The sequence below is a fragment of the Bufo gargarizans genome, chromosome 5, assembly GCF_014858855.1.
Source record: "Bufo gargarizans isolate SCDJY-AF-19 chromosome 5, ASM1485885v1, whole genome shotgun sequence".
Classification (NCBI taxonomy): Eukaryota; Metazoa; Chordata; class Amphibia; order Anura; family Bufonidae; genus Bufo; species Bufo gargarizans.
Window position 1 is genome coordinate 213,500,550 of NC_058084.1, and position 12,603 is coordinate 213,513,152.

At 48.0% G+C, this 12,603-nt stretch overlaps 1 protein-coding gene across 4 annotated transcripts in view; it reads left to right on the forward strand.

Annotated features, from left to right (window-relative positions):
- Positions 1-9,774: 9,774 nt before the first annotated feature.
- The window catches only part of HERPUD2 (HERPUD family member 2), a 37,145-nt gene continuing 34,316 nt past the window's right edge, over positions 9,775-12,603 (forward strand). For 2 of the 4 annotated variants that reach the window (XM_044294776.1, XM_044294777.1), the window contains exon 1: positions 9,775-10,097. The gene's annotated coding sequence lies outside the window, so the exon portion shown is untranslated. The remainder of the gene's footprint in view (positions 10,098-12,603) is intronic. The other 2 variants (XM_044294775.1, XM_044294774.1) reach the window with 2 other exon arrangements.

Sequence of the window (12,603 nt, forward strand, 5' to 3'; positions counted from 1 at the left end):
GTAAAAAATTCCGAAGGTGGTGGAACTGGAAAAAAAAACAACTTTGCCACAGTTGTACATTTATTTTTTTCACCTGTGATCTTGATTCTCCAGGTCAGTATAAATCTGGTGGATACCACATATGTATAGTTTTTCTTACGTTTTGATACTGGAAAAAAATATTTTCTTTTGCCATTTTCGGACCCGTATAAGATTTTTGCAGTTAACTAGCATTGGAGTCTATAATGATTTTACTAGTTTCCTATCAGACAGGGGCTCCGTAGGAAACATTGTGCAGCAGCCTCCTGTCATGGGCTGCCGTACACAAGCTCCTCTAATCGCCACACAGGGGGGCCGGAGCATTACCAGAAGAGCTTATTGAGAAAAAGGACTATGTAAATTAAAAAGTTCCTGATCTTGGAAGCAAAGGAGGAAATAAAAAAATTAAAATTAAGTATTAAAGGGGTTGTGTAATCTTAGACATTGGTGGCATGTTTGTCACAAATGGTAGGGATAAGTGCAGCCCTAAGCTCCACCCACACCACTTTCCCTACCTACTTGCACAGTCTGTCCTAACTGACGGTGTACAGCTGGGTGGCGGTCTCTAGCTTAAGTACGTGTGGAGGCTTATAGGGAGGAATAAAAGTGGAGAAAACAACAAAGCTAGGACAGAACACACAGAAGCAAACGCTAAGCAGAACACAATACCATGGTCCAAACTCGCCGAGGTGAGAACCAGAAGATCACGTCAGTACCAGGGGAAACACCAAAATCAATGTCAAATACAAGCTGACATCAGGAGTCAGGAGGTCACACAGTACAAAGCTTTAACACAGGATCAAGAGTCAAAATCAAGCCGAGGTCAAGTACACAAAGACACACATGCAGGCAAACGCTAGTGAGGTTGAAAGACTAATCACAGGAAACCTGTGACCAGCAGGCTGCCTGTTTAAATAGCAGGAACAAGTGAGTCACGTGACGTTGCCAACGTCACATGACCCAAGTCCAGCCCAAACCATCTGAGCGCCCAAGTCCAACCCAAACCATTACTCACAATTGGCGCTCAGTTCACACATCAGCCAGGAGATGACGCCCCATGGTCTCCATGGAGATGACGCCGGTCACGTCCTCGCTCCTGCACAGAGGCAGGATGCTGGCACCACAGGAAGGAGAAAGCGCGTCGCCGGCTCATCGTTACAATGTTGCTACAAAATTCCACCAATGTCAGTTAGGTTCACAGTAAAAAAGTCACTAGTATACGTATCTGTATCTGTAATCTTGCGCTGCAGGTTTTCAATGTGATGTGGGAAGATCACAGAAGCAAGTAAATCAAGAAAGTGGAAAACCGCGCCGCTTGATACACCTCCTCCCTTCTTGGTACGGGTTACAAAAGGCACGGGGAAGGATCTGCAAGGGGTATACCCGAGGATCCCTCCTCTCTCCAACACTCCTGTGGGGTTTGCTCCTTAAGAAGCGTGACAGCGAAACCCGGGTCGGGCGATATTGAAATGTGCATACCATTGTTTTATGCCTTTTATCAGAGATACTGTTGTAAGTACAATAAATCTTTGCACATGACGGTGGCAGTCTGGGCTTCACTATTGTTGCGACCTTTAATTACCCACAGGAGTGTTGGAGAGAGGAGGGATCCTCTGGTATACCCCTTGCAGATCCTTCCCTGTGTCTTTTGTAACCCGTACCAAGAAGGGAGGAGGAATGTCAGTTAGGTGCTGGTCCCACTTATCTCTATAACGAAACACTAAAACTGAAAATAGCCAAGCGTACTGCTCAGGTCATGTCTAGGATTCGTTGACTTTCTTACCCTCATCTTACATTTTCTACCTTTTGGGCTAATAGTATATTACAAAATATTTTTTTCTACCTTAGATTTCATTGCGTGGAGCAGTGCATTGGCAGAACTTGAAGAGGAGAAGAGCATGTCAGTGAAGACTGCAGTCCAATGAGAAAGATCCCAACAAGGGTGAGTACGGCTGACTTCAGTGCTGTGGACCAGAGTGTCTCATTCTCAGCCTCTACATCTTAGTAAAATTAGAGGAGGAGAAGGATGGACTTCCGTGGCATCCTGCACTGGCCGCCAAGCTAAACTGAGTGGGACTTGGAATGTGCAGGGTGTTGGAGGAGGGCAGCAGCAGCAGACTACTAAGAGAATCTCCATAAAGGCTTTGTCTGTTTTCTTTTCTATTCATGACCTATCCAGATGGGTGGGGGGACGACTCCCGACACCCCCACCGATCAGCTGTTTTAAGAGAAGGCAGCACTCATACAAGTGCTGCCTTCTCCTCATTGTTAACCTGCTTACCGACTGCAGTGAAGAGCAGTGTAATTGCAACTATGGCATCCCCATTCACTTCTATGGACATTGCCCCTTTACTCACTTGGATAGGAAAGATCTGTTACATTGAAGTGAATGCAGTTGTGAGGGCAAGCAGGCAAACAATGAGTAGAAGGCAGTGCTTGTATGAGCTCTGCTTTCTCTTCAAACAGCTGATCGGCTGGTGTCGGACCCACGCTGATCTAATATTGATGACCTATCTTGAGAATGGGTCATCAATAGAAAAAAAAAGCTGAAAACCCCTTTAAGGAAATTATCTACTTTTTGTGAAACTGATAGCCGATCCGGATTTTAGGTCTGTATGTATAACCTTTCACTACAATGGGCCTGGCAAAAAATGGAAATAACACAAAGTCCATTACATGCCTGTCATTACATGTATGTCTGGATGGCGGTTCCATGAGCAAGGATAGGAAATTTCTGCAGAAGCCAAAAATAAAGGTTTCGGTACTGACTGGTACCTTGGTTCTGAAGCCGACTTTAGATACTTGTTTAAAATCTGTCTTAAGTTAAATAATCAAATACCGAAGTTATTGACCAAAGTCTCCCAAGACTTCGGCAATAACGAAGTTTGAAGCAAATTGACTTTGGATCTTGGCTTGGAAGATCAGTACGCTCAACCCTAGTGAAGATGCTTGTTACTGATAAGCTGAGCATATAAGGGGTCTTTTACACGAGCGGATCTTGACTTCAGTTGATAGCATGGGAGCATAGGGTCACGCCACGTGAAGGCTGGTCAAAGCTTTGAGAGACTTCTTCCAACCTGTCCACAGGTCCTTTTTCTCAGCGGGAAGTCCCAATCCGACATCTCTGTGGTAAAGTCTCTTAACATCACTTTGCCTTGGATAGTAACAGGCACTATGAATCCCAGAGGATCATATAAACAGTTTATGGTGGACAGAACCTCTCTACGTGTGAAGGGCTTTTCTTCCTTGCTGATTTGGAAGGTAAACGTGTCTGCCTTTAAATTCCAGAGAAAACCGAGGCTCCACTGCATGGGAAGGGAGTTGGTGATAAGATCAAAGTCCTTTAGATCACTTGAATGGTCTTGGGGTGAGCAGGCCTCCATTAACTCACGGCTGTTGGAGGCAATTTTGTGCAACCTCAAATTAGATAGAGCGAACATTTCTTGAGCCCTTTTCAGGAAACTGATTGTGGTCTCGTTTGTGGGTGTGGATTTCAAGCAGTTGTCCACGTATCTGACATCTGATCCATACTTTGCTTCATCCTCTCGGACTGAATGTTTGAGACCGTAGATAGCGACTGCAGGGGTAGGACTGTTTTCGAAGATTTGCACTCTCATTCGGTACTCTACAATGTCTTCATTCGGGTCGTTGTTGCGGTACCAGAAGAACCTCAAGTAGTTTGTGTTCTTCCTTGACTAGGAAGCAGTGGAACATCTGTTGTACAGTATGTCGGCCATAAATGCTACAGAATCTCTGTAGAAGAGAAGTACCTCCAGAAGTCTGTTGTCGAGGTCTGGACCAGACAGTGAGACATCATTTAGCGAGATGCCTTTGTTCGGGTGGAATACTACTCGTACCTGCCCTGTTTTTTTAGGATGATACACACCGAATACAGGTACCAAGCAGGGCCGGCGCCACCCATAAGCAAGGTACGCCACCGCGTAGAGCGCACTCTTGCTGGAGGCGACGCCCCCCGGTGCCACCTCCTAGCTAATTTATTCACTTCACTTAAATTAGCTAGGAGGCGGCGCTGGGTGGGGATCTGTGGATGACACTTATGAGGAGAGAAAACATGGCCTTACCACAATGAAGGGTATAGTCTGTATAAATAGGTGAGCGACAAAAAAGGGGCGGGTCAAAGGGTGGGGTCAATAGGCGGGGTCAAGGGGGCGGCAAAATTTGCTTTTGTCTAGGGTGGCAAAAATCCTTGCAGCTGTCCTGGTACCAAGTACCAACACTCCTCAGAGTCTTGGAGCATGGGTGCCATTTCTGCATGATTGTTCTGGAATATTCTTTCCATGAAGGTAAAGAAATGTTCTCTCGTCTCTGGTGTCCTCTAAATTTTGTGTTTGAGGGAGATGAATCTATTATAGACAAGTTCTTTGTTGTTAGGTAAGCGTTGTCTCTGTGGTTTAAAGTAGGATCTTTGACACTCTGTATAGGCTGGCTGATATTCTGGATCATAGTCATCATCTGCTGATGGACGTATTCTGAGACACGCTGTGTTGGATCTTGTTTATATAGGTCTGGCCCAAGTACTTGGCGGTGTTTCTCGGATTTGGGAAACTCCAAGGCTTGTAGGAACTCTGCTTTGGCCACTGCGGCTGCCGCTTCTTTCTCGGCGGCAGATTTTTCCAGTGACGCTTGCAGGCATGCTGTCTCTTCTTCTAGTGATGCTTGCAGGCATGCTCTCTTTTTTCCCTTTGACGCTTGCAGGCGTGCTGTCTCTTCATCCAGTGACGCTTGCAGGTGTGCTCTTTTTTCTTTGATGCTTGCAGGTTAGCTCTTTCTTTAGTTGCATCTCTTGTGCAGCGAAGGAAGACCTTACTTTTACAGCCTCAGCTTCTGCACAGGCGAGAGCAGCCTTTTCTTTTATTGAGGACTTGCTAGAGCAGCTTACTCATGACCTGGTCCTGTATGATGATGCCTGGCTAGCGGACATTGTGTGCCTTTTGTGCAGACTCAGTCTAGGTAGGAACGGACTTCAGTGTGGTCTGGATCATGCAGCACTTGCTGGGGGTTGCACTCTCACTTCTTGTGACTGTATGGCAGCCGCTACAATCTTGTACGCAGAACCACGTGTCTGATGGTAGCTCTGTAAAGTCAGATCCACTATCGCTGGTGACTAGCATCTGTTTTACTGTTCTGTCTTCATACGCGTTCACACAGTGTGCAGTCTGACATTCAGCATAGACCATTCCTGTCTTCCAAATAAGAGGACTGTTCTTTGTAGTCTAACTTGTTTATTGGTCAACAGGTTATACTCTCTGCACGATGCGTGTGAGTGAGAGAACAGTGGGATAGTCCCAAATTTATGTATCTTTCTGAAGGGCGGCAACCTGTCCCAATGTCAACTCCTCTGGATGCAGATCCTGTTGAAAAGCCCTGGCACCCCCATTCCCCGTCCGGTGCAGGCAGGCATGAGGCAGTGATGTAATGGTGTCTGCTGCGCAGGAGGCGGCACAAGCCAGGATGATGTGCTCTGTTCATCGGAGCAACGATGCTAATACAGCTATAGGGGCATCACTACTGTGAGTGTGTTACTAAGGGGGAAAGACAGGGGCGTAGCTAAAGGCTCATGGGCACTGGTGCAAGAGTTAGGCTTGGGCCCCCTTCCCTCAGTGCTTTGTGTGTCTTGTTATGCAGCACAAGGGTCTTTGGGCCCCCTCAGGCTCCTGGGCCCGGTAGCGACTGCTACCTCTGCACCCCCTATAGCTACACACCTGGGGAAAGACTATCATGAGGTGGCACCAAGGGGTCATTCTTACTCAAAGGGGCCACTAACGGGGCATAACTACTGTGTTGGGCACATAGGGCACATTTATACTGTAAGGAGAGCAGGGCCGATCCTACACGGGGTGCAGTGGGTGCCCCGCACCCCAGCGCTGTCACCCGAAAGGCGCCGAGCGAGCCGCCGGGATTTATTTTTTTTTTGACTTTTTTTTTTTTTTAACCACCTCCGGACCGCCCGGTGGGCCGGGCCGCCTCAGCCTCAGGGTTCGAGTGGGGTCGGGGGTGTGCCGCCGGCCGGCCGGGTATGGCCTAATCAATTCACATCACACCCCTGTCACTGTCTGTGACTGCTCCGCTCCGCCTCCTGCCAGCCCACTGTGACACAAAGAACAGACACAGACACACGACACATATACTGACGTGACTCACGTGTGAGACTGAGACCGCCTCCTGTAGTCCGCCTCCTGTGCTCTGCCTCCTGTGCTCCGCCTCCGTGCTCCGCCTGACTGGCACTGCCTCCCATCTTCCGGCGGCCGGCAGCGTAACGTCGCTCACTGCGACGTAACGTAGTGAGTGACGTCACGTCACGTTACAGTTACGCTGCCGCCGGCCGCCAATTTTGAATATTGAAGAGCGGGACTGGAGCACTGCTGCCAGTGCCACGCCAGTCACGCCACCAGCTTCTGCCTGCCAGTGCCCGCCCCTGCGCCCTAGTAGTGCCAACTGGCTTGTACTAAGTTGTGATGAGAATACATTTGGAGTCCTCCTGACTGAGTCCTGACTCCTGACTGTCCCAGGCAGTAAGTTAGTGAATACTGAATAGTGATGATTAGTGATAGATTATATTAGATAAGATAGTAACTTATGTAAGGCCTCTTTCACACTTGCGTTGTCCGGATCCGGCGTGTACTCCACTTGCCGGAATTACACGCCGGATCCGGAAAAACGCAAGTGTACTGAAAGCATTTGAAGACGGATCCGTCTTCAAAATGCTTTCAGTGTTACTATGGCACCCAGGACGCTATTAAAGTCCTGGTTGCCATAGTAGTAGTGGGGAGCGGGGGAGCGGCATACTTACCATCCGTGCGGCTCCCGGGGCGCTCCAGAATGACGTCAGAGCGCCCCAGGCGCACGGATGACGTGTACATGCGATCACGTGATCCATGCGCTTGGGGCGCCCTGACGTCACTCTGGAGCGCCCCGGGAGCCGCACGGACGGTAAGTATGCTGCTCCCCGCTCCCCACTACACTTTACCATGGCTGCCAGGACTTTAGCGTCCCGGCAGCCATGGTAACCATTGAGAAAAAGCTAAACGTCGCATCCGGCAATGCGCCGAAATGACGTTTAGCTTAAGGCCGGATCCGGATCAATGCCTTTCAATGGGCATTCATTCCGGATCCGGCCTTGCGGCAAGTGTTCCGGATTTTTGGCCGGAGCAAAAAGCGCAGCATGCTGCGCTATTTGCTGCGGCCAAAAAACGTTCCGTTCCGGAACGGAAGACATCCTGATGCATCCTGAAGGACGGACTGTCCATTCAGAATGCATTAGGAAAATCCTGATCAGTATTCTTCCGGCATAGAGCCCCGACGACGGAACTCTATGCCGGAAGACTATAACGCAGGTGTGAAAGAGCCCTAAGTGAGCTATTGAGCTTGTAAATAAACTTGTGCAAACTGCAAACTATATGAGTAGTTACTAACTACTCATATACTTTGCACAAGTTTATTTACAAGCTCAATAGCTCACTTACATAAAGGAACGGACGTCTTACAATAGGGTGGGACACTGTTATGGGGGGGGGGGGGGGGAGGAGAAGTGATATGTGGCTGATGACACATTTATATAGCACAAGATGCTTGCGCTGCCTGCCATATATGTGTGTCATCCACAGATGCCCGGCCACCTATAACAGTGTCATCCACAGATGCCCCATAACAGTGTGTCACCCACAGATGTCCCCATAAGTTCCATAACAGTGTCATCCACAGATGCCCCCATAACCGTGTGTAATCCACTGATGCCCATAACAGTGTGTCATCCACAGATCCCCCATAACAGTGCGTCATCCACAGATGCCCCCTAACAGTGCGTCATCCACAGATCCCCCATAACAGTGCGTCATACTGTCATCCACAGATCCCCCATAACAGTGTGTCATACTGTCATCCACAGATCCCCCATAACAGTGCGCCTGCGCACTGAGGAGAGACAGAAAGGAGGGCACATAATCAGTGGAAGCAAGCAGAGGACGGTACAGCAGACGACTGAATCGCTTCTTTTGTAAGTAAATTGTTTTATTATAAATGTAGTTTAATGTTTTTGTCTTTTATTATATTCTGGCTTTTGCTTGGTTATGTATGATGCTTTTTGATAATAAGTAAATGTAGTGGTGCTATAATGTGGACCCCAGGCCTCTCTGATGTCCTGCAGGCTGGGCTGGCGCTGTGGCAGCATACGGTTGGTCAGGCAGCAGAGAGGCTCTGGGGCTGTCATTGTGCTCTGGAACTTTTCCCTTCACAGCCACTGCTATCTCTCTCTCGTACAGTGCAGACTCTGCAAGAGGCTTTCCGTTTGCTCTCCGTCCTCTTAAAAGTCTATGGGAATCAAAACTGATCCATCTGGTTCCTGTTATGCAAGACTGAAAACAAAGTCCGTCTTGCATAAGGGGACCCAGACTGATCTGTTATGCTTTCTCATAAACTTCTATTAGGACAGAGCAAAACGGAATGCCTCTTAGGGTCCATTCACACGTCCGTTGTTTCTTTCCTGATCTGTTACGTTTTTTGCGGAACAGATCTGGACCCATTCATTTTCAATGGCTCCTGAAAAAAATCGGACAGCTCAATTTCAGATTTTTTTTCAGGACCCATTGAAAATGAATGGGTACAGAACTGGTCCAGATCTGTTCCGCAAAAAACGGAACAGATCAGGAAAGAAACAACGGACGTGTGAATGGACCCTTAAAGGTTTCCGTTTTGCATTCCATCTGGCCATTCCGTTATATTCCGTTTGAAACGGAACCTATAACGGAATGGCATAACGCAGATGTAAACCCACCCTGTACGGAATAGGTGGTATTTGCCAGAGTTGCTGGAGAACTGTGAGTGCAATTTCGGGGGCACTGACCTGTACAGGGTGTGGAGGATTGGGAGGTTGAGATCCACTGAGGATATTATAAGACTTTTCTGTAGCTTCCTATATTGTTGCAAAGCTTGTGTGTTGGCTGAAGCCTTCCTATCTTACTGGTGGCTGGCCCTGCCCCTCAATTGTGCTTCCGGGTTTGGCTCCGCCCCTACACTGCAAGGGGGTGGGGCTGAAGTTGGGGGCTGAAGTTGTTGCCATAGAAACATTGTAAAGGGGAGGAGTTAGTAAGATAACCACGCCCATGTGGGGGGCGCCAGAAATATTTCTGCACCCAGGCGCCTGTGACCCTAGGATCGGCCCTGAAGGAGAGAACTAAGAGGGCATTCTTAATGTGAGGGGGCAAAAAGGGGGAACGTGGGGACACAAGGAAGGCATTCTTACTGTAGAGAGCCCAAAGGGGGCACTATTATTGTGAGGGGGCACTAATTAGGAATACCTACTGTGAGGGGACACTTACAGTGTGTCATACAAAGAGGGCGCTGTCAGTGTGCGGGGCACTATTACTGAGTTGGTGTGGTGTGGTGAGAAACTGGGTGGTATCTTTTTAGGAGGTATTTGTGCACAAATGTCAGGTGAAGTGTGGACAGAAGAGATTTGAGCTTCTGTTTAGACTGATGAAGCTCAGTTTTTGAGGGGTGCTGGTGACTCCATGGTAAGTGCCCCTATAATCTGAACCAGCAGGTATCATGTGAGGCGAAAATATCCATCACTTGTGCTAAATCTTAAGTATATTAAGCATTGCAAGTTACTGCCCCTTATTATCTCAATGCACTATTCCTCAATGGATACTAATTGACGTGTTCATATAATAATGGTGTAATAAAACGCCTCACGGCTGATATAATCCGCACGGCACCAGGGACTAGTGCCCCGTGTATTCTCCCCAGCCCTCCTGTGATTACAGCTCAGACAGTGATGCGCTGCTGCCCTCTAGCGTTCACTATCTGTACAGCAGCACAGCCGCTCGTAGCCTTTGTGATGCGTGGCCGATCACACAAGCCGCGGTGCTGTGTGGGAATGACGGCGGGCCAGGAGGAGGAGGGCTCTGCGCTTCTTCCTCAGGTGGAGTTTGCTGACGTAATTCCGTTAGACGACTGTCCACAATACCTCCCTGTTTGTGCAGCTGTGTCCGAGGCAGGGACCCTCAGCTGACACAAGGAACTGGAGGGGGTTTCTAGAGACGACAACAAGAAGCTAGAAGGTAATGGTGCATGCAGCAGTTCCCGAGCACAGGCAGACTGCTGCACTGGAGGACCCTGTGCCTGTCCAGTGCCATCATGATGGCATTGAGGTCTTCACCTTTAACTGAAGTGACAATGGCCACCCCATAGAAATACAGTAAAATTAGTGGAAATGTTAAACTCTGCATTGCAATGTCTATGCAGATCCGGTCGCTCGCCATAGATGTGCGATTGTTGGACTGGCCGCCATAGACGGGCGATTGTTGGACTGGCCGCCATAGACGGGCGATTGTTGGACTGGCCGCCATAGACGGGCGATTGTTGGACTGGCCGCCATAGACGGGCGATTGTTGGACTGGCCGCCATAGACGGGCGATTGTTGGACTGGCCGCCATAGACGGGCGATTGTTGGACTGGCCGCCATAGACGGGCGATTGTTGGACTGGCCGCCATAGACGGGCGATTGTTGGACTGGCCGCCATAGACGGGCGATTGTTGGACTGGCCGCCATAGACGGGCGATTGTTGGACTGGCCGCCATAGACGGGCGATTGTTGGACTGGCCGCCCTTTGGTCCGACGGTGAATAGTTTGGGGGATTTATTAGTGTATATATGGCTTTTTCAAATTTACTAAGGCTACTTTCACACTTGCGGCAGAGGATTCCGGCAGGCAGTTCCGTCGCCAGAGCTGCCTGCCGGATCCGTTAAAACGCGTGTAAACTAATGGCATTTGTCAGATGGTCCATATGACAAATGAATTGAAATGCCAGATCCGTCTCTCCGGTGTCATCTGGAAAAACGGATCCAGCATTTATTTTTTTTCAAATTTTTTGCCGTCTGAGCATGCGCAGCCCACAATGCCGGATACTTTTTGCTGGAACACTCACAGCCAGATCCGGCATTAATGCATGTCAATGGGGAAAAAATGTCAGATCCGGCATTCCAGCAAGTGTTCCGGAATTTTGGACGGAGATAAAACCGCATCATGCTGCAGTATTATCTCCGTCCTAAAAAGTCAAAAAGACCTAACTGAAGACATCCTGATGCATCCTGAACGGATTGCTCTCCATTTAGAATGCATTAGGATAAAACTGATCAGTTCTTTTCCGGTATTGAGCCCCTAGGACGGAACTCTATGCCAGAAAAGAATAACGCTAGTGTGAAAGTACCCTAAGGTTTTGCTGCTTTTCTTGTGATTTCTTGTACAGCAGTTTAGTAGCATGTGACATATATGTGCCCTGATTCAGACGGGCGTATTTGAAGTCTGCGTGCTATCCATGTCCGCAGCGGACTGACCACAGACCCATACAAGTAGTTCAATTCCCACTTCTGTTTTTCCACACTAGCCCTCAGTGCATGCACTTCTAGGACACGGGTCCTAGGGACCGGTGGAGACAAAATCCTGCATCCACAACATGGATGATTTTTAATATGCTGTCTGAATCCCTTCATCTTTGAGTTCCTCTGGGTTGCCTAAGAGCAACCCTAGTCATCATATGATTGCCACGATTAATACAGTAAGCGGCATTGCAGCATACAGTCTAGTTCCATGTATTTAGCATTTTGGAGATGGTAGTAAGCTACTCTGCCTTCTCAGCAAGCGTGAACCAAAGGGTGAAAGTTTGCCACGAAGGCCGGGTTCACATCATCGTTTAGTTTTCTGTTCTTCTGATCCGTCAAGAGAACCGAAAAATAAAAAAAACGGATTCTTTGTTTTGAGCTTCCGTTGTGCTCATTTTGCCTCCGTTTTTGTCAGTTCCCTTTGAGATCTGTTATTTTAGACAGGAGAAAAATCTAGTGATTAGGAGTTCTATACATAACTGATCTCTGATGGAACTGACAAAAATGGATGCAAAATGAGCACAATAGATGCCCAGAATATGGGATTAGAAAAACTGAAAACTAAACGGTAATGTGAACACTGCCTAAAGCATGAATTTAAAAGCCAATTTGCTGCTGATGTTGCAGGGTTGGTCTTAAAGGCTATGTACACCTTTCAGGGCATTTTCTTATTGCATTGTACTCATTTTGAGCTAAAAATAATTTTTTCAGTTGGTCTTTAACAATATGGAATCATTTTTTCTGTACACGGCTGAGATGCTCTGGTAGCGGCCTATGGATATTCCCTCTTTTCAGTCAGTGGGGGAGCTGACGGACTCTTTATCTCTGCTCTCTGACATTATAAACACTCTTTATAGCACAGCTCTTATCTTACTGATAAGAATGTGGCTTAAAGGGGTTGTCCGGGATTGGGGGCATTGTTGTAATAGTACTAGAGTGACATACATATTTCACACATGCATGTCCTACCTGCACCACATATTTCTGAAGCCCCATTTTGATACTGCAAATTATTGTCCAGAAGTGACTATTTTTGCAAAATCAGTGACGTATCTGGTCCCTTGCAGGCGAGCGAAGCCTCTTCCTCCGCTTCGCAGGGAACCCGGTGACATCACCGTCAGTCTAAGTCATTATGCAGAGCGCACGGAGGGGAGGTAACTAGACTTGCAAAGATTGCGCTAAGCC